The following is a 23,164-nucleotide window of genomic DNA, read 5'->3' as shown; positions in this document are numbered from 1 at the left end:
GACACAACCCAACTGGGTTTTAGTCCTAAAGTTTAGAAGCTAGGAGGCTTGTAAGCAATGAAACTCATGCACTGCACTTGACGCTTGTTGTCAAATCCAATAATACGAAAGAAAGAGTTGGGGTATTCCTTCTTGGCTTCCTCCAGCTCCCTCCAACACCTGTGAGGAGTCAGTGCATCCAAACATGGGCAGCTTCCACATTGTCCAGTAGCGGCCATCATAGTACCTTGGAGATTTGTTGTTCTCACGGTACACGAATCCTTGCTATACATATTTCACACAAAGACAACTCGAATCACATCAAACCAAACTGTAAAGTGGGTAATGAACAAATTAATGGGTATAGCTTAAAAGCAGGGTTTTTTTTTTTCTTCTTTTTGTTTGGACTATCCTACTCAAGGGCCCATAGGCCAACTACAAGCTAAGGGGAAGGCTAAGACAAGCCCACAATCTACAACTAGGGGAGGAGGGGGAAGGGGGAGAAAGGTACCTTTTTTTGACACAATATGCAATCCAGGAGAATGGATCCCTTGACCTCCTGGGGGGGCATGCACCAACTTGCAATGCCACCAACCAACTGAGCTAGCAATTGTTTGCGCAACTTAAAAGCAGAGATTGAACAAGGGAAAAATTAAAAAACCTCCAACTCGAATTCCAAGCAAGGAACCCAACCCATGCAAAGGAGGTACTCGACTTCCTTGGCCAGTGATTCAGATGAGAGTGGTGGGAGATATGATAGTGTCTCAAACTTCTTCTTCCCTAGTGGAGGCCACACCTGCATTCACAACCCTTTAAAATCCCTTCAAGTTTTGTACTTTCAATGAATCACTACCAATTCTTGAAGCTTACCTTCATGCATTGGACTTTGCCACCATTGGTGGGGAGAGAAACGAGGTCGTTGTTGAGTTTGCGTGTTACAGGGAAAGCCAAACCAGTCTTGAGACTTGTGAAAGGAGCCACCAAGCTAGTTTGAGCAGGGCTGGCACGGTTGAGGGAGATAACTGTTGCCGATGAGATTTTTGAAGAAGCCATTTCCTTCTTTGCTGCCCTTGATGGCTCTGATTAATCCTCTCTGTTTGGAAGCTGCAATGGAAACCATAGTATATGTTGGTCAAACAACGGTCCAGGGATCAAACCATGGTTCCCTAGGGAAACCAATATACAGAAAAATTAGGGTTTTGCATACCCAGGGTTATCCCATGGTGTCCCATGGGTGCCCCATTAAAATTTTAGGGTTTCCCATGGTCGCCCATGGGAACCCTGGTGCATCCCTATTAGGGTTTCTCCTTCCCTATTACGTCCCATAAAATTAATTATCACAATAGGGACGGAGAAATTCGTCTCTAGTCCATCATATGGCAAGAGGGATCCATCCCATACTCGAATGCGCAGCGGAAATTAATCGATTCGAGTTTCTTTCGCTTCCCATAAATATTAATAATCAATAAACAGAAGGAATTAATAAAGAACTGCTAACCTGCTGAGCCTCAAGTGTTGCTCTTCCAATAGATAGTGGTTCTTCCTCCAGTGAGCGCTCCAAGCAAATAAATCTGAACCTCCAATGGTGCTACCAAGGTTCTACACGCTAGTCCCAGATGCCCTCAAACGTCTCAGCACATATCTAGGGTTTCACAAACCCTAACTCTCAAACACAGGTGAGAGAAGCAAGAAGAAGAAGAGGGATCACAAGAGGGAGAGAGAGAAACCAAAAACGTAAGAGAGAGAGTGTCTGCTCCAAAAACATGGAGAGCTCCTCCCTTCTGTGTTTTATGGTCCCCTATTTATAATAATAGGGTTTAATTAAATCCTAGATAGATTTAATAGAGCCCTAGTGAGAGTCTAACTCTCTCTCTCTTAGTCTGGCAGTTTTGTTTAAACTCAAAGTGCTACACAGGTGAAGAAATAGAATCTAATAGGGAAAGTATAAATTAGATTCTTTATTTAATTATTAATGGATAATTACAATTAGCACCAAATCCATTAATTAAATAAAGAGCCAATTAAATTAGCAAATTCCAAATAACTCGCTATATGATAACAATTTATCATATACGACCCCCCCCACTAATCAACACCATCATTATGGAATCTAGGGCATGTACACATGTACTGCCAAACCTCAATCCATAGTACATGTCCATATAAGAGCGTCTATGCATCCGATCGGGTCCCGTAAAACTCGATAAAACATATTATTTGAAATAACTATAAATAATGTATCATTTTATGTAAAATAAAATTTTCAAAACCATTTCCAAAATGGTACTGGATTCAGATTCTGATCCGACCATGCACAGACAGTCTCTATCTTGGTGTTCCCCAATCGGGCAGTGGTGACCGTGTTGGATAACTCCTTCACTCACAAAGTGTTCATGCATTCCTAGAACACCGGCTTTGACTCGCTTGAGTCTCAGTCATTGATGAACCAAAGAATGCGATCACACTTTGCAATGACAGGATATCCCTTTCTACATCTGGTAGTAATGCATGAGGGAATCGACAAAGTAGATTCTTCGCCAATGCACACATCAAACATGTGAGCACTCACATTCGTACCCTGACATCACATGTCTAGGCATACCCAATGCGACGATCATATGATAAGGGTGCCCAGCCCAAACCCTAGTCGTGACTACCATTTTAAGTATAACTTACGGACACAATGCTCAAAAAGTTTATATCGCATGTGATAATATTAAACTAAAATGTATAAATGTTCAATACAAAGGTGAATCGGGTTGAACTGGACCGAACCGGGTTTGATGGACACACACTTGTCCAACAATCTCCCACTTGTACATCAAAGCCAATTCCCCATACATTTTAAACCCATGCCCTCCATGTGTTTCTCAAACACTACTGGTGACAAACCCTTTGTCATGGCATCAGACACATTTTCAGTTGTGTCCACTTTGGAGATACGCATGTCACCCTGGTGGATAATCTCTCTGATGAGGTGATACTTCCGCTGCACGTGCTTGTTCCTCTGATGAGCCCTAGGCTCCTTAGCTTGTGCAATGACCCCTCTGTTGTCACATAACAGGGGAATAGAGCCCTTGACAAGATCAGGGACTACCTTCAAATCTGATAGGAATTTTCTCAGCCAAACACCTTCTTTTGCTGCATCATAAGCTGCAAGGTATTCTGCTTCGGTAGTAGAATAGGATGTAGACTTTTGTTTCGCACTCCGTCACATAATGGCACCTCCACCCATTAGATATACCATCCCAAACTTGGATTTTCTATCATCCTTGTCAGTTTGGAAATCCGAATCTGTGTATCCCAATACTGACAACTGATCAGATCCAAAAATCAAGAAATATTCCTTAGTCCTTCTTAGGTACTTAAGGATATTCTTGACAGCACTCCAATGCTCGCGTCCAGGGTTAGATTGATAACGACTTACCATACCTACTGCATAGCAAATGTCTGGCCTCGTACACAATATAGCGTATATAAAACTCCCTACTGCTGAGGCATAGGGAATCCTCTTCATCTCTTCAATGTCTGTTTGAGACTGAGGATATTGAGATCTAGAAAGACTGACTCCATGTTTGAAGGGAACACTTTCCCTCTCAGAGTTCTCCACACAAAATCTGGCCAGGACTTTGTCTATATAGGTCGCCTGTGACAAGCCTAGCATCCTTTTCTGGCGATCTCTTACGAGTTTGATCCCAAGGATATAGCTAGCTTTACCAAGGTCTTTCATCGAAAACGTTGTGGATAACCACTGTTTTACTAATGAAAGGAATCCTACATCGTTACCAATCAGCAATATGTCATCTACGTATAAAATAGGAAAACATACTGCCCTCCCACTGATCTTCTTGTAAACGCATGATTCATCCATGTTTTGATCAAAACCAAACGATTTGATTGATTGATCAAACCTGATGTTCCAGCTCCTAGAAGCCTGCTTCAGCCCATAAATGGACCTCTGCAATTTGCATAACTTTCTTTCTTCCTCCAAGGAAGAGAACCCCTCTGGCTGTTCCATGTAGATTTCCTCTTGAAGGAACCCATTTAGAAATGCAGTCTGCACATCCATCTGCCAGATCTCATAATCAAAGTGTGTTGCGATAGCCAATAAAATCCTAATGGATTTCATCATCGCTACTGGTGAAAAGGTTTCCTCATAGTCTATACCCTCTTTCTGGGTATAACCCTTTGCTACCAGTCTCGCTTTGAATCTTTCAACCTTTCCATCTGCGCCCTTCTTCCCCTTGAAGATCCATTTACATCCAATTGGCTTGACGCCAAGTGGTGGATCGACTAGAGTCTAGACCTTGTTGGAATGCATCGAATCGATTTTAGAGCGCATTGCTTCTAGCCACCTAGTGGCATCAACATCCTTTAGAGCCTCAGAGTATGTCATCGGATCATCATCCGATTCAACCGATACCATGTGGAACTCTTCCACTGTTTCCTCTTCGGTTAGAAGAGTTAGCCTGGTGGGTGGTCTAATAGTCCTCCCACTGCGTCGAGGTTCCTCAGGTGTTGGTATTTCAGTGGGTATGTCAATTGGTCTTACTTCTGGAAGTGACGTTTCTGGGCCATCTAATAGCTCTTTTATGACTACTGGTTCGGACCTCTGGGTCATCATTTCTTCCTCCAAAAATGTGACATGTTTACTTACAATGACCTTTTGGTCAACTGGGTCATAGAAATAATAGCCTATCGTGCCTTTGGGATAGCCTAAGAAATAGCATCTCGAAGTCCTGGATTCTAACTTGTCTGTCTGTTGCTTTCGCACATGTGCTATGCAACCCCATACCCTAAGGTGTTGAATACTGGGCTTTCGCCCCTTCCACAACTCAAAGGGTGTCTTGGCTACAGACTTAGATGGAACCCTATTCAAGATATATATCGCCGTCTCTAAAGCGTACCCCCAGAAAGAAAGAGGTAGCTCACTATAAGTGAGCATCATCCTGACCATATCCAATAGGGTCCGATTGCGTCGTTCGGATACACCATTTTGTTGTGGTGTGCCTAGATTAGTTAGCTATCTAACTATCCCTTGGGATATGAGATGTTCTTTAAACTCATTCGATAGATACTCTCCTCCACGATCTGATCGTAACGACTTGATGCGTTTATCGAGCTGTCTTTCGACCTCGGCTTGGAATTCTTTGAATTTATCAAAGGCTTCCGATTTCCTACGCATCAAGTAAATGTAATCATATCTAGAGTAATCATCAGTGAACGTGATAAAGTACTCATACCCATATCTTGCTTGTATGTTTATGGGTCCACACACGTTAGTGTGTATAAACTCCAATAGATCTGTGGCTCTAGCACCTTTATTGCTAAAGGGTTTCTTGGTCATTTTGCCCTGAAGGCATGACTCACAGGTGGGGAATGGTTCCACCCTCAGACTCTCTAAGGGCTCATCCCTTACCAATCTACTAATTCGGTCCACATTTATGTGACCCAATCTTAGATGCCACAGATATGTTGAGTTCACTGGAGCTACTTTCCGTTTCAAATCAACATTTAAAACAACATTCGTTCTAATAGGGTAATCTAGAAAATACAAACCACTTTGCATATATCCGAATGCCACAAAGGAATTATTAAAACGAATAATCAATTTAGAATTAAAGGAAAAACTATATCCGTCCAAAACAAGTTTTGAAACTGAAATTATCTTCCTCTTGAAAGAGCAATCCTTTAAACTAGCAGAACTAAAATTTAAAATAAAAGTTCCCACAGCCAACGCCATGGTCTCAGCTCCAGTGCCCATCCGAAGATGCACTTCATTTCTTTCCAGGTTCCTTGTCTCTTTGAATCCCTGTAAATCATTGCAAATGTGAACAGTGGATCCACTATCCACCAACCAAGAATTGGTCGGTTCAAAAGATAAATTAGACTCACAAAGAACGTGAACATCACATGTACCTTCTTTAGCAGCCTCTGTTTCATCCGGCTTGTTGTCTTTCAAAGTTGCCAGGTAAGCACGACAATTTTTTTTCCAGTGACCCTCCTTCTTGCAATAGAAGCACTTGCCTTTGCCTTTATTGCCAGACTTTCCACCCTTGGCTTTCAGGGTCTTGCTTTACTTCCATTTTTCTTCTTCTTCCCATTTGAAGAAGGCTTTGCCTCAGTTGCATTGACCTCAGCCTTGTCCTTTTTCAAGGACGCTTCAGCCTCTACTAGTGCATTAGCAAGCTCGGTGAGCTCCATCTCCTTCTCGGACATCTTGTAGGACATCCTAAAAGGTGCGTAGGCAGAAGTGAGTGACGTTAAGATCACATCAGTCTTGTATCGCAGGCTGAAATCAGTCCCCATGGATTCTAGTTTTTCAAACAGATTGATTATTTTCATTACATGATCCATCACTGGAGTCCCCTGGGACATCTTAGAGTTATGGATTTGACTCACCGCATCAAAATGTGCGTGTGTCAACTGCCTGTTGAACAATTCAGCAAGCTTATCCATTTTACCCCCAGCAGTGCGTATATCCTTGACTGAGTCTACAATTGACTTTTCCAACGATCCTAGGATATAGAGTGATGCCCTGGAATCCCTCATGAGGAACTCTTACATCTCTTCATTTGCCTCAAAATCGTTCAGGTCGGGTTGAGGAGGAACTTGTTCATCTAGAACTGTGTACAGTCCTTCAGCAGTCAGGAGCAACTTAATGCTCCGATACCAATTGACATAATTTGTACCATTAAGTTTGTATTCGCTAATGAGTGTTAACAGGTTGGAATTAACGGCAGCCATCGTATATTAATCTACATATGCACAAGTAAATAATCACACGCTAATTAATGACCATTGAAAATAATAAATTGAGCACACACACATCAATGGTCTTTCATGATTTGGGTTTCCCTCATAACCCAAAAGATGAATTGGATACCTACAACCCTTGCATGCATAACTTACCCTGTCGGGAGTCATTATACACACCATAGTAGTGTGGACTAAGTTGTCCGCCTCATGGGCTTCCAATATTTTTGGCCACCTGGGTGTCATGTCCAGATCCTGTCGGCTGACATACACCCAAGTCATGTACTTACCTATTGCATTAGTTAGAATCATGGAATCATGAAAGATGGCCCATTGTCGCAGTGCCCTCTCACTATCCATACCCTAACGTATCTAGATAGAGGTAAATATAGATAAATGTGTGACAGAGGTCCTGGCAATGTCCTGTCGGCTTATGCGGGGTCATGTCACACACTTTCTACATTTATCTTCAATAGGAGGCCATGGACATGTCTACCGATTAAGACTAGTCCATATCATACATGTATTGTGAATAAAGAGGGATTAATTAACTCTCACATATATGGATAGATTTAGACAATATAATTAATCAACATTAATTAAAAGTGATTATGAGATGGCGGCATTTTTATCAGAAGTAATTAAAGAATCCTCCTAATAAAAATAAAACTAATAACTTTGGGTGCATTTATCATGCCATGGATGCCACGCCTCGATCATCTCCTCCGCCCGATTACGTCTTCAAAGTAGGTGACTTACATCTCCATAAGCTTTGAGCATCACATGTGGATCACCATCAACATGCCCTGGGAGTCCTAACTCTTCTAAAATTACAATGGGAACCTAGGAAAAATTCTATACACTTTTCTTTCCATAATAATAAAGAAACCCCGCATGGAGAAACCAACCCACCATTTGGGCTGCCCATGGGGTGGAGTACATTTGTTTATAAAAAAGATAGGGGGAGAGAGAGAAAGAGAGAGAAGCATCACATCCACCCATAACCCCATGTATCACATACATAAACAATCCATCCGTTTATTAGAATGCCATTCCCATAATCACATCATAATATAATTTCATGCATGGGCATTAAAGCAAGTAAACCAAAAATTAAAACATGGATTTCTTCAATTATTGAACCACCACATCGCATGTGATAACATGTATCCAAGCCCATAAAATTAAAATCGCATTTTAATTGCAAGTAGGTAAAGAGAGAATCTCTTCACCCATCATCATCCTCCAAAAAAAACAAAACAAAATAATAAAATTCTGTTTTGAAAAAAAAAAAAAATTATTTTTTTAATGTTAAACTGGAGGGAAAACAAGGGGGGTGCATGTAGCCCACTTGCGCAGGCTGCAGGCACTCCCTGCGCAGCCCATAGGCACAAGGCCCACGGACAGCAGCCTGCAGGCCCGCAGGCAGCAGCCAGCAAGGGGATGCGCACAAGGGTAGGTTCATGGGGGAGGGCGTGTGCAGAGGCTTGGCAGTGTGCGCTCCCCCCCGCATATAGAATATGATTAAAAAATTTTAAAATTAAAAATTAGTAATCACAACCTAATTGGATACATGCTTCAATAATTGGAATAAATAAAACAAACCAAATCCATCATCACATGGGTAGGTTGTTACACTAACAACCTTGTAACTACCCATGTGCACATGGGAAGGTGTTACAACAACCATATTCTAACCACCCATGTGCCAACTTGCATCCCACTCATGATAATTATATTAAACTATTAATTATCTAATATTCATGGGTGGAAAAGGTGTCTCTGATACCACACTGTTGGTCAAACAACGGTCCAGGGATCAAACCATGGTTCCCTAGGGAAACCAATATACAAAAAAATTAGGGTTTTGCATACCCAGGGTTATCCCATGGTGTCCCATGGGTGCCCCATTAAAATTTTAGGGTTTCCCACAGTCGCCCATGGGAACCCTGGTGCATCCCTCTTAGGATTTCTTCTTCCCTATTGCGTCCCATAAAATTAATTATCACAATAGGGACGGAGAAATTCGTCTCTAGTCCATCATATGGCAAGAGGGATCCATCCCATACTCGAATGCGCAGCGGAAATTAATCGATTCAAGTTTCTTTCGCTTCCCATAAATATTAATAATCAATAAACGGAAGGAATTAATAAAGAACTGCTAACCTGGTGAGCCTCAAGTGTTGCTCCTCCAATAGACAGTGGTTCTTCCTCCAGTGAGCGCTCCAAGCAAACAGATCTGAACTTCCAATGGTGCTACCAAGGTTCTACACGTCAGTCCCAGATGCCCTCAAACTCCTCAGCACATATCTAGGGTTTCACAAACCCTAACTCTCAAACACAGGTGAGAGAAGCAAGAAGAAGAAGAGGGATCACAAGAGGGAGAGAGAGAAACCAAAAACGTAAGAGAGAGAGTGTCTGCTCAAAAAACATGGAGAGCTCCTCCCTTCTGCGTATTATGGTCCCTTATTTATAATAATAGGGTTTAATTAAATCTTAGATAGATTTAATAGAGCCCTAGTGAGAGTCTGACTCTCTCTCTCTCTCAGTCTGACAGTTTTGTTTAAACTCAAAGTGCTACACAGGTGAAGAAGCAGAATCTAATAGGGAAAGTATTAATTAGATTCTTTATTTAATTATTAATGGATAATTACAATTAGCACCAAATCCATTAATTAAATAAAGAGCCAATTAAATTAGCAAATTCTAAATAACTCGCTATATGATAACAATTTATCATATACAACCCCCCCACTAATCAACACCATCATTATGGAATCTAGGGCATGTACACATGTACTGCCAAACCCCAATCCATAGTATATGTCCATATAAGAGCGTCTGTGCATCCGATCGGGTCCCGCAAAACTCGATAAAACACATTATTTGAAATAACTATAAATAATGTATCATTTTATGTAAAATAAAATTTTCAAAACCATTTCCAAAACGGTACTGGATCCAGATTCTGATCCGACCATACACAAACAGTCTCTATCTTGGTGTTCCCCAATCGGGCAGTGGTGACCGTGTTGGATAACTCCTTCACTCACAAAGTGTTCATGGATTCCCAGAACACCGGCTTTGACTCGCTTGAGTCTCGGTCATTGATGAACCAAAAATGCGATCACACTTTGCGGTGACGGGTTCCCTCGGAGTGCAGGGGTATCGGTGATGATGTCTATCCCTTTCTACATCCGACAGAATACATGAGGGAATCGACAAAGTAGATTCTTCGCCAATGCACACATCAAACATGTGAGCACTCGCATTCATACCCTGACATCACATGTCTAGGCATACCCAATGCGACGACCATATGATAAGGGTACCCAGCCCAAACCCTAGTCGTGACTACCATTTTAAGTATAACTTACGGACACATAATGCTCAAAAAGTTTATATCGCATGTGATAATATTGAACTAAAATGTATAAATGTTCAATACAAAGGTGAACCGGGTTGAACCGGACCGAACCGGGTTTGATGGACACACACTTGTCCAACAGTATATACATAGGAGTATGGGAGCTCTTAGCTACCAATCTTCATGGAAGAATGAGGATAGACAATACCCATTCCATGACCATGCAAGGGAGGATAGAACACTGAAACCCCTAATCCCTTATCGTCTACAACTTCATCACTGTCTTGCCACGTTACATCCCATCATCCCTTTTGCAAAGATTTAAGGACAGAGGGTTGATTGGCCACCGATGTCACATCCCTGAAGGATGTCGCCGCTTCCATGCCATTATTATCAATGTTGTCTGCTAGTTACAACTTGAAACTGGGTGTCTATAAGCCATAAAAATAGTCTTTGGATCGAGCTCGTCTGTTGCCTGGGGTTGAGCGGCCATTGTGCTGCACTCAACTCCCAACCCGTCATTTAGATTTCACTGGTAGACAAGCTCTTTGACTACTAGGCATTTTTGTATTTTGAGCGATAAATTTTGAATTTTGAATTGAGCTCGTCTACCAACCATTGGATCGGCATGGAATTCACCTAACGGCCTGGAAGTTGAGTGTAGCATGATGACCGCTCAACCCAATCCGTAAACGAGCTCAATCCTCAAAATAGTCCTGTGGTTTTTCGATCCAACCTTCCCCCCCTCCCTTTTTCTTTGTGTGCTGCCACAGAGTTTCAAGTGCATTTTAAGAACAAAATGCTAATCTCACTCACACATATGTGAGCCTCATGAGCATTATAACTCCATTAGTTAGTCAGGAAAATAAGTTTTATTTTCCATTCCCTCTGTTTTTATGAGGTTCTCATGTTGGGAATTGTATTCCATTAGATCAAATTCGTAGAACAATTTAGTAGGTTGGTGAAGAAAATTTAATCATGCATATATACTAATGAGTTCAATAGGATTAGGATTAAATCCTTTCTTTGGATATTTTCCCTCAACTCAAAGTAGTTCTATTAATAGAATAGGTTCTCAATCTGAGGAAGGGGCCTACGTAGGTAACAAAGTGAAAAGAGTCTTATATTGCAAGAGAGCCTCACTCCCTTTGTAGATACTTCATGTTGACGCAGTGGGAAGTATGGTGGCTAGGTCTCGGACCTTCAAATTCTCAATGTAAAGAAAATCATAATTCCAATGAAGAAGATTGGCAAACAAAGCAATTTCGTTCATAAATTTCAATATACTTTATTTCGTCTAAAACAACCCTTATATAAGGAGGTCAGATTACAAAGGAAAAGGAAATTTAAATAAGATAGGAAACGAACTAATATAGTAAAAATAAAATAGGAAACTAAGATTCCTAAATCACGCACAAAACTTTTGAGGCCCAATAGACCCCTTAAATGATGGAATTTGACTCTCAAAACTTTTGGTCCAATGAATAAATTCATTTTTTTTTTCATTGGACAACCTATAGAGCACTGATTGGCGTTTCCAAAAAGGTATTATGGCTCCCATAACTCAACCCGAGTCAAAAGTTATGGCTATCCAAAGTTGCTGACAAATTACTACTTTCGACCTGATCGGGTGGACTTCTGTCGGTCCAACCGATCCAAGAATTCTACAGAAATCTCCTCTACATTACATGTTGTCACTCGGAGCACGCTAGGCTATAATGAATTGTAAAAAGTTACGAGACCCATTATTTATATCTCTAGAGGTTCCTTGTGCCTTGACAGTATTTCAAATCCTAAATCTATAGGATTTAAAATCAGCTAAAAATGCATTTTGAAAACCATAGTAAAATGGTTTTGACATGCATAAGACCTGGTCTAACCATAAACATTCAGGCTAACCTTGCTTCAGGGTCACACTTGAACCGGGCCAACCCTTTTATGCCAGTCCATAAATGAAATGACTTAGGCCAACACTGGATGGACATCTACCGGTGCCATCAATAGATAGCATTGGCGCTAGCCAGACTTCATTGCCTGCCAATAGATGCCCATCCGATACCAGATTCTGGGTAATTCTAGAATTCTGGACCCTTTGAGTCCAAATTTGTAATGGCTTTATCTCGCTTTTGCTGACCTAGACACTCATCTAAACTTATCTAAAAACCTTAGAGGACGTGATGGAAGTTTTAATAAGTATTGGAATCCACCAAATCCTTGCCTTACGTTACTTGATAGAGTCTACCTCCATTCGTGCTCGTATAAAACTAAGTGATACTAAACTCTTAAAGTCTAGAGCGGAGCTCACAAGGGATCTTGCAGAGCAACCAAAGTAGTTCGGTGTTCATCGTCCCCCATCGGAATCACCTAATTCTGGAGCTTCTCATCTCTTCGCTTACATCTATTTTCTAAGACAATCCTTTCCCCCTAAATCTAGGTTTCGTCCAACCAATGGACTCATAGTTTCTCAGATTAATGTTATCTATCCAAGATTTGGTTCTGATTTTAGCTGCAGTCTGAAGGCAGTTGCGATATGGGTCTTCTGGTTCTCCCAATGAACTTCCAAGAAGAAGATATCCATGATTATCTTGGAGGATCCCCCTCTTGCAATTAGCTGCAATACGAGTAACAATTTGTTCAAGTCGGAGTTTTTGCACCAATTAAGTCGTCTGGGATTCGTCCACAGTCTTTGCACTCATGATTACTTATCTCCACAACTTACATTTAAATAGTAAGTCTTGTTTGTCTTCCTTGGTTCTGCATGTGGTTCTTTGATTTGCATTTAATGAAGTTCGAACCACCCGAGAAGATCCAACCTATTGGTGGATGATCTCTGAAGATTTATGCTCTTTTGGATCTGCTCGTGCATGCATGGTTCCATCATCACCCTATCTTCTCTTCCATTCGCCATCATGAGATCTATTGTACTCTTATCTAGAAACCTTCGTTGGAAAGCCTACCACCCGCTACTTCCTCCCCCTGGTTGATGGGTATAAATGGGAAGGTGGTTTTACCTTCTGTTTACCCCGAGACTTTCCTCCAGTTTGTGATTGCCTTTGTGGTGAAGTCATGTTTCCCTACCCTAGCTCCCATGGCTTTCCTCTCAACCACTTCCTCGCCTTCCACTTCCTCCTTTGGTGAATGTTCTGGCACTAAGGTTTTTTAAGACAAGCTGGCTGCCGAGTTCTCAGCCAAACTCGATCTCCCCTGCATGCAAACTCCCTCTGTGGATGTTACTGAGCATGCCCTACTAGAGGCCAAGCAAAACTTCTAGTTCTCCATCATAGGCTGGGTTTTTGATAAGGTTCGTGTATCTGCCTTGGAAGTGCGCTCGATGTTTAATCATGCAGGACATTCAAAAGCTGTAAGAGTGGAGGAAATCCACCTAGTGGACCTTGCACCTGATTGTTTCATCATTAAACTGAAGTGCACAAGAGACATGCACGTTCTGCTTTTCTCGCAACCGTGGACTTATCAGGGTCACCTCGTCGCTCTAAAAAAATGGGATTCCGAAATTCCAGCGGAGAAAGTTGCCTTCACCATGGCTATCACCTGGATTCAGATCGAGAAGTTGCACTGGAAGTTCTTCGGCAACGATATCATCACTTCTATTTTCTCGAAAGCTGGAATGTGCCTTGAGATTGAATGCCCCACGGGCTCCATCAGTTCACCCAATAACCCTGCAGCTAGGGTTATTATTCCCCTCTCTCTTCCTTTACCAACCAAAGTTTCTGTGAATCTAGGACCAGCTGGGTCCACTGAGGTGATCTTAGCTTATGAGAATAGACCCTCCTTCATCTGCCCAAACTACGTACAGATTGGACATCTTGTGGATGATTTTCCTTACAAGCCACGGTCGGAGTATTTGGCTGCTTTATCATAAGCTGATCCTAATATTGAGCTCTCTTTGATACCGATAGCAGCCATACCCCCTTGACGGGTGAACCTCCTAGCAGAAGTTTGTGGGGTTTATGATGAGTTCTTTCCAGCGCTCTTAGAAGGTAATCCCAGTAAGCCTATTGAAAAGGAGGAAGTACAGTCTGGTTCCTCCATCCAGAAGTGCAAAATAGATCTATTGAAAGCAATCATTAACATTGCTCACACTCTTGGTATTGACCTCCCCCTCACCTCAAGCAATACCCGCAAGGTCATGACTGATATTCTCAAGAACTCTACTAACAAGTCCCCACCCCAAGCAACCCCTCAACACCCTCACCCCAATGCTGGTATTAGTTTTTATCTTGTGTTTGTGAGAACCCCAAACCCCCCATCTCCCAAGATTGGTTCCTTCCAAATGCAAAAGAATGCAAACGTGCTTGAATCGAGAACCCTCGCATGCATTCCAGCGTTTGCTTTTCAACATCAAAACAGTGCTACCACGTGGGCTTCCAAAGCCAGAGAAGTTACTCTCCAGGGCTTCCCCCTGCATCAAGGACACTTTAAGAGTGAATTCACGCCCCTCCCACCTAAAAAGAGAGCTGCCATGACTGAACCAGAGGACTTCTTAGCTCTTCAACTTTGCAGCCCTAGCCAAGGAGAGCAATCCAAAAAAGCAAAGCAAGACAAGGATAATGTTGTGGAGATCGAAACTGAGGCCATGGTGACTGGCCGCAAACAGTCACCCCGGGGGAAAATGAAGGTCATGGCTCTTAATTGCTAGGGGATTGGTCGACCCTCGACAAAGTGGGAGATCCGTAACATAGTAAATAAACAAAGACCTGAAGTTTGCTTTCTATCTGAGACCAAGCACGCTGGTCCTTCCTTGCACCACTTTTGTCGCTCTCTCAAGTTTGCATCCTTTGATTGCAGTCCAGCATCCAATAGTGCAGGAGGCCTCGTTCTCATTTGGTCTACCAACATCCAATGTACTGTTATATGGAAATCAGATAGGTGTTCATATCAACATGGATTTTACTGATATCAATCAACATTGGACGTTGACTTTTGTCTATATTAGTTGTTCTGAGCATGTGAAAAGATCTCAGCTGAATTCTCTTCTTTATATCTCTCCCTTTATTAATAAACCATGGCTCATCGTGGGAGATTGGAATTCTTATCTTAGCAGAGAAGATAAAATGGGTGGTTGGCCAATTTCACTATCTCAAGTTCACACTCTAAATGACTTCATAAATCAAGCATGCATATCTGAAATACAATAGGTAGATTACACCTGGGACAATCGTCAATATGGGGAACGAAAAATTGAAGCCAAGTTGGACAGATACTTCTCAAATGCTGAATGGTTTGATCTCTACCCTAACGCTGTTGTCACTACTGAGATTCTAGCCTCTTCTGATCACAGGGCAATTATTCTTCACACAGAATGTGACACATCCAGACCGAGAAGGCCTTTTCGGTTTGAGGCCTTGTGGCTAGTTGAACAAGGGTACTCATAAGTAATTTCCTCGTCCTGGACCTTTCTAAGTCCCCAAGGTTCCCCATCTTACAGAATCTGTAGCAAACTTAGAGCCCTACAAAACATCCTAAAAGACTGGAATAGATCACACGTGGGAAACATTTTCCACAATATGGAGTAAGCCCAAAGGGAGATAGCATCTCTGTATAGCATTCTCCCCGCTCAGAGGACCGATCAATGGTTTATGGATGAAAAGTACTGGCTTGCGTGCTTAAGGAAATCTGTTCACCAACAAGAGGTTTTGTGGCAACAAAAATCCAGATCCAACTGGAACTCATAGGGCGACAGAAATACGAAGTTCTTCCATCTTATGACAATGAGAAGAAGGGTCAGAAACAAGATCAGATTCATCAATGTCGGGGGTAACAATATCACAGATGAAGACCAAATTAGAAGTGCTTTTACGAACTATTTCAAGAATGTCTATGCTTCGTCCTCCCCCACTCAGAACAAATCTACTTTGAGCACATTAGGGGCAGAATTACAAGGGAGGACAATCAAAGGCTCACTAAACCAGTCATAGATGAGGAAATCTATTTAATGGTTAAGCAAATGCCTTCAGATAAAGCCCCAGACCAGACAGCTTTTCGGGAATGTTCTTCCAAAATGCTTGGACCACGGTTGGGGAGGAGGTATTAGCTTGCATAATGAAATTCTTCACAACTGGGACCTTTAGTCTGTTACTTAATCAAACATATGTATCTCTCATTCCCAAGGTCAATCATCCCTCCTTTTTCTCGGAATTCAGACCGATCACCCTTTGCAACTTCATCTACAAGATCATTTCTAGGATCCTTGTCAACAGGCTATGTCCAATCCTCAATAGAATTATTTCCTTTAGTCATAATGGTTTTATCAAGGGGTGTTACATCCAGGACAATGTTCTTATCTATCATGAAGTGCTCCATAAAATCAAAAAGACCAGAAGAGGTAACAAGTGTTTTTTCTCTCTAAAGATTGACATGCAGACAGTGTATGACAGGGTTGAATGGGCGTTCCTTCGAAGCACCCTGACGCATTATGGATTTGATTAGGAGTAGATCCAAAAAATCATGTTCTGTGTGGAGAGCACCCAACTGAGCATCTTGCTTAACGGTACTCCACTTAATTTCTTTAAACCAACCAGAGGTCTCAGACAGGAAGACCCCCTCTCTTCTTACTTGTTTGTTTTGTGTGCGAAGGTTCTCTCTACCAAACTGGCAGTGGCTCATCAGGAGAACAAAATTAAAGGAATCCAACTTTGCAGAGGAGGGGAACACGTGTCCCATATGGCCTTTGTTGATGACCTGATTCTATTCGGAGAGGCATCTATATCTGAAGCAAGAGCTCTTAGTGAAGTCCTAGAAACCTATTGCAGATTTTCTGGACAAGCTCTAAATTTACATAAAACCAGAGCCCAATTCAGCCCCAACGTCTCCTCTGCAATGAAGAGGCAACTGCGTGATTTTTTTCAAATCATCCCCACTACCTCTCTGGATACTTATTTGGGCATAAATGGGAAACTCTCCAAGCATCACTGCAATAATCTGATTGATCGGGTCACAAGGAAACTTCAACACTGGAAAACACAGTATCTTAGTCCATTCGGTAAGATTGTACTCATTCAATCCACCCTCTCAGCCATGCCTCTCTAAACAATGTCATGTTTCCGGATACCAGCTTCTGTGCAAAAGGCGTTGGATAGTACTAGTAGGAATTTCTTCTAGTTAAGTGGAACCAATTCTCTAGTGCCAACAGTCTTGTGAAACACCATCTGCCTTCTAAAAAGAAGGGGCGGACTCAATGTCAAGCTTTCGGCTCCAATGAATACTGCTCTCTTAGCAAAAAAAGGGTGGGAATTTCTATCCTCTTTTACCTCGCTATGGGAAAGACTGATGAAAGAGAAATATTTCCTCCGCACCAATTTTCTCCATGTAGGTTGTCCAACTACCTCATCCTGGGGGTGGAAATCGATATGCTCATCTAAGGACCTCTTGAAGAAGGGGTCCTTCTTCTAGATTGGAAACGGTCGAAGTATCAATCCATGGCTCGACTTTTGGATCCCTAGGACCCCACCCCTTCAGGCACCATTCCCTCTCCCTCTTGGAGCTCCCTCTTCAGTGGATTACTTCATTGACCAACAGTCAGGATCCTGGAGAAGGGACTACATTTTTCATTGGTGGCCACCAGACATAGCTCTTGCCATCCTCTCCATCCCTCTACCTATCTTTCCATGCCAAGATAGGATCATATGGCTAGGTACCTCGTTAGGCAATTGCTCTGTATCATCTGCTTATCAGTTAGCCATTGAAGCCAATAATGCTGCTCCAGATACAACTTGGTTGAAGTTATGGCATCTCCCCACCACCCCAAAGATCCAACATCTGATCTGGAAAACATTACATGGAAAGCTCCCTCTCCCGGATCTCCTGAATAATCGTGGTTTTGAGCTCAATCCGGTTTGCTCTCTTTGTCAAGCAAGTCTGAGCAACTTCTTCTCCAATCTTAATCGGGCTGAGCAACTTCTTCTCCAATCTTAATATTCAGTCCGGTATATTACATGCTACTTCTTTCTCCAATTCCAAAGGGAGAGAAGAGAATCTCAAGGTATCTTTGTTCTGCAGCCTGTTATGGTTTATTTGGAATGCATACTGGGACCTCATTTTCAAGAAAATCCTCTTCCACCCACGAGCTATTACTCTCCAAGCCATTGCTCATGTTCAGGAACAATTGAAGATGTCACTCCTCTACCACGCAGAGACACCAGGAACATCCATTGGATCCCACCTCATTCCCCAAACATCAAATTTAATGTCGATGGAGCTAGCAGGGGTAATCCTCGGGTGGCGGGCATAGGTGGTGTTTGCAGGTCTTACACTGCCTCCTTCATTTGTGCCTTCTCCAAGGAATAGGGTGGAATTATGCACTGGTAGCAAAAGCATTGGCAGTTCGCACAGCCTTAACAATCGCTTTACAAAGGGGCTTCCTCAATCTTATCATTGAGAGCGACAACTTATCAATCATCCAGATTCTGTTCGGCTCCTCATCAGTTATGCCGTGGAGAATCGCAAACATCATTGCTAATTGTCGAGCTCTTAGTTCATCATTCAACCATCTTTCGTTTGTTCACTCGTTGAGGGAGGCGAACGCAGTGGCTGATAGCCTAGCCTCTATTGGTGCATCGACTCAGTCTTCAGTGTTTTGGCAAGACTCCCCCCTCCCTGTATTTCTCTTCCCTTGTATTCTGATTCGTCTGGAATATTCTTCCAGCATTAATAAAATTTTTCACCAAAAAAAAAAAAATAGTCTACCTCCATTCCTAGCCAATAACCACTCAATCCCCTTAGAGTCAAAGAGGTCTCTAAGAGTTTGGATGAGGAACACTTGCCTTAGACATGGGTAGTACACTGGATATAAATAAGAGGGCCCCCACATGTTTTGGGCATCTTAGAATATCTCAAGAGTTTCCCTAAGAGTCTCTAAGAGAGAGAGAGAGAGAAAGAGAGTCTCATTGCTTTTTTGCAAGTCCCATGCATTAGTCTGGATTTGAGCTCCTCCAAACCTAAGCCTAGCATGCTCCAACATCCCTACACTCTTCACAAAAGTTAAATCTAGGTGAGCCTTTTTTTATTCAATTTCATTGACTATACAACGAGATATTCTCAGTTTACTGAGGATTCGAACAAAACGATAGTTTTGATCAGTCTTACGATTGATTAATTGATTTTTTTTCTCTCTAGGCGGTTTCTATAACCGATGGTGAACAAATAAGTAATTCGATCGGTCGGTTCAATTGGGTCGATCTGTATTGAGTACATCCCTAGTAGGAGGGATGTAGTCTTTGCCACATGTTACATGTACCGACGTGATTACATGGTTTGTTAATCCAAATATGCAACCCAAGTGGATCTAGTGGGTTGATGTACCGTATAAATTCATCCACTGTGGAAGATCTCTGTTCTCTCCCTCCCTCTCCCTCTCCCACATCGCTACATCAGCAAGATGCGTCGTCCAAAGGCAAGGATGTTCTATATGTTAATAGGAAGAAATTGAGAGCCCAAGCAACGGTTGATTCTAGGAATAAATTTGTCTCTACTATAACGAGATTAGAGGTACCCTATTACCTCCATTACTTGGGCATTCGTTTTGTCTTTCTAACGTGATGGTGGTTCAGACTTCTGAGTATGAGATGTTTGCCTTATAATTTTTTTTTCATCCCCTTTTTGAATATGCGAAGTCAATTGGATTAGAGTGATCATGTGGATGTATTTCTATTGTTCTTGGTTCGAAGGTAAAAAAGAAATCAACATCAAATTCATCTATTTTATAATACTAGTCAATTGATGAACAAGATTAATAAACTGATGTAGGATTACAATAGCATTAAATTTGTTGGAGACAATTGGTTTTGGATGGAACAATTTGGCCCAAACATGCAGAGTTGATGATGAATCTATTTGGAGAGATCACATACAGGTAAATTTATATTTTATTATGAGTCATTGTCTTGAATGGGAAGAGGAGGAATATGATCTTGATTACTGATGTGGAGATTTTTGTGTCAGGCAAACCCTAAACCCTAAACGGGAAAGGTTCAAGAATTATGGTCTTTCTCTCTCTAACTTGTATTTTTGCATGCCGACATCTTCTATCGTTGGGATAAGACTCTGAAATGCGTTTTGATTTCTTCATTTACATTCTTTATAACAACAGATTTCTTTCTGGTCCAAGTAGGTGAGTGGCCGAGTTTGTCAGAATAAGTAACTATTGTGAATTAAGTGAATGTGGATATTCTATTAATTGTTTGTCAATCTGCTCAGGTACTGGGATATTCGACAACAGAATCTAGTGCATACTCAACAACTCCCTGAACGTTGCTATGCACTAACAGTTAATCATCCTCTGATGGTTGTCGACACCATTGATTGAAATTTGATTGTGTTTAATTTCCAAAATCCTCAGGTACTGATTTAAATTCACTAATTAGTAATTAAATAGTTGGTGAAATACTAAATTCTTGTGTCTAGTAGTACTAAGTAGGGCTGCAACAGGGTCGGGTTGGGCCGGGCTTTATAGAACCCTAGCCCAACCCTAAGTCCCCTTAGTTGGGCCCAGGCCCAACCCAGCCTTGATCAGGGCCAGAAAAATTCAACCCTAACCTGCCCTCAGGGTCGGGCCGGGCTGACCTATCATGGGGAGGGGGAAAGCAATGCATGGGATAAAATGGGCCGGGGAGGAAATTATCAATTTTACATAAAATAACACTATAATAAAATGTATTCACTTATTGTCTTCATATATAATATATTATATAAAAAATGTGGGTGACATTTAAAGTTTATAATGTATATATTATATTAATATATATTTTATAGTATAACTTAAATCAGGGTCGGGCCGAGCCGGGCCAAGCTTAGCCTGAGGCCTCAACCCTAACCCGACCTGACCCTAACTCAGGGTCAGAAATTTTCAGCCCTAACCCATCCTCAGGGCCAAATACCTCAGCCCAGGCCCTGTTCTTGCTCAGGGCGGGTTTGGGCCAACAGAGCCAAATTTGCACCCCTGGTCTCTGTGCCACAGCATAGGCTGCGCCCAGGCACATGGGGATGGGCACAATGACCACTCTGTCCCCCTAAGTGACAGGCCCATGTGCCTAGGCACAGTCTGCGTTGCGGCACAGAGAACATTATCCCTATATTTTTATATGGGAACATCTTATTTATTAGGATGTGCTTGTACAAGACTCATGTGTGTCACACATGTGAATGTACATTTGGTTTATCTGAAGTGTCTTTCAAGACGTAGTTGTTTCTTAGAGACAAAATCATGTCTCTTCAAGACATAAGGGGTGTGTTTATCCATAAATTTCTTTCAAGACAAGAAAGAAATAATGGGATTACAACATCTCTAAAATAGATACAATCAACCACAACACCAAGATTTAACATGAAAAACCCTTCTGCCACCGAAGGGAAAAACCACGAGGCTCTAGCTCAGTTAAACCATACACTATAATGAAATAATGGGATTACAGCATCTCTAAGTAACACTAGAGGCTTACATACTGACATCTAGAGGAGAACACTTCTTGGATACCGTATACAATATGTAATTATCACAAGCGCTACTCTCTCTTTGGCTCACCATCAATGATGTTACATCTATGTAGCTCTGTGCACACTCTCACAGAGTCTTTCACTCTCTGTGACACCATACACTCTCACAAAGGATCTCACAACCCATTACCTAACTGTGGCTCTGTACTCTTATAGCTTGTCCCAACTCTGATGCAGAGGCTACATCTTCCCTCCACGCCTTGAAGTCCGTGGGAGATTTTTCTCTACACTTCACCCCTCTCCCCTCGTCCCTATTTATAGTAATAGGAGAGGAAGTTTTTCCACGTTCTCCACCGCTCTTAAGTCTTCGTTCGTGTGATAGGTGGGTCTGTGGTGACCAAGTTAGGGGACTCCCCATTTCTTCTTCTCCATTAATTTCTTTCTCCACCAACACAAGACAAAAGGTGAGGACTTTCTTTCCTTTCTCTCTTATTTTATTATCTATTTGCTTTCATATTTTATTCTTTAGTCTACTTCATTCTTATCACCCTTGTCGACCTATTCAAAGAGAGAGAGAGAGAGATGAACATGGTACAACAACAATAGTACCCATCATCTCTCCCTTCCATTTTGATGGCCCTTGTGCTCTGGTCTATAATATCATGCTTTTCACAAGAAATGCTTGGGAGAGAGAGGGGGGAGATCGAAGATGGAAGGGGCGGCAAGAGGGAAGAGGGAGGGGAGATGTACATGGTACGCAACAACAATAGTAGAGGGAGAGATGCAAAGACAGACGATTGAATGGTTGAAATGTTTCTCCTTCCATCCAACGGTTTAAAACGTGCTAGCATAGGGAGCATAGGCGATTCCATTCCACCACTGGCGGTTCAGATAACCTTTCCCTTTTTTTTTCGAAAATTAAAACTAAAAAGAGTACATTTATTGAAGCATGGCCAGTGCAAAGTGTCCTAATTACATAAATCGCACAACCAAGGAATGGAAATGAGCCAAGATGACCTACATGCCAAAGCCAAAGCCCTCCGAGTCAAGGAGTCAGTCACGCAGTTAATCTCCCTGGAAATGTAATGGAAGGAACAAGAACCAAAATAGGTGGACAAGTGTTTGATATCATAGACAATGTTCAACACCTCCAATTGGGTCAGGGGATTATAAAGGGAGAGGAGATAATTGGATCCTTACAATGGGCAATTGATATCACCTGCCTAGATTTCTTTATTATACAAATATATTTAAAAGAATTCATAAGCTCACAAATGTCATGAATATATATATATTTTTTTTTGATTGATTAAAAAAAAAAGCTGGAAATGCTTGGACTTGATCCGAAGGTCGCGATGCATCGTCAACATATCAGGGAAGATGCAAAGCCAGTGAAGCAACCCCAAAGGAAGTTTCATCCGGCGATCATGGAGAAGATGGAGAAGGAAGTCCAGAAGCTAAAGGACGTAGGCTTCATCCGTGAAGAACAACATGACCCAGACTAGTTGGCGATTAATATAAAGTGTTCCAGTGGCCCATCCCCTATTTGTCCCCTGTATTAACAAATTTACCACCTCTTGACAATCCATCCATGCTTCTATGTATGTCCACCCT

At 41.9% G+C, this 23,164-nt stretch overlaps 1 protein-coding gene and 1 pseudogene across 1 annotated transcript in view; one reads left to right on the top strand and one right to left on the bottom strand.

The window, feature by feature from the left end:
* Positions 1-23,164, top strand: part of LOC122645848 (protein FLX-like 3) — a 56,654-nt gene that overhangs the window by 20,604 nt on the left and 12,886 nt on the right. The gene's annotated exons all lie outside the window — the stretch shown is intronic.
* On the bottom strand, positions 32-1,032 carry LOC122645849 (annotated as a pseudogene).

Source organism: Telopea speciosissima, chromosome 11 (assembly GCF_018873765.1).
Source record: "Telopea speciosissima isolate NSW1024214 ecotype Mountain lineage chromosome 11, Tspe_v1, whole genome shotgun sequence".
Lineage (NCBI taxonomy): Eukaryota > Viridiplantae > Streptophyta > Magnoliopsida > Proteales > Proteaceae > Telopea > Telopea speciosissima.
This window is presented reverse-complemented; position numbering and strand designations above follow the sequence as displayed.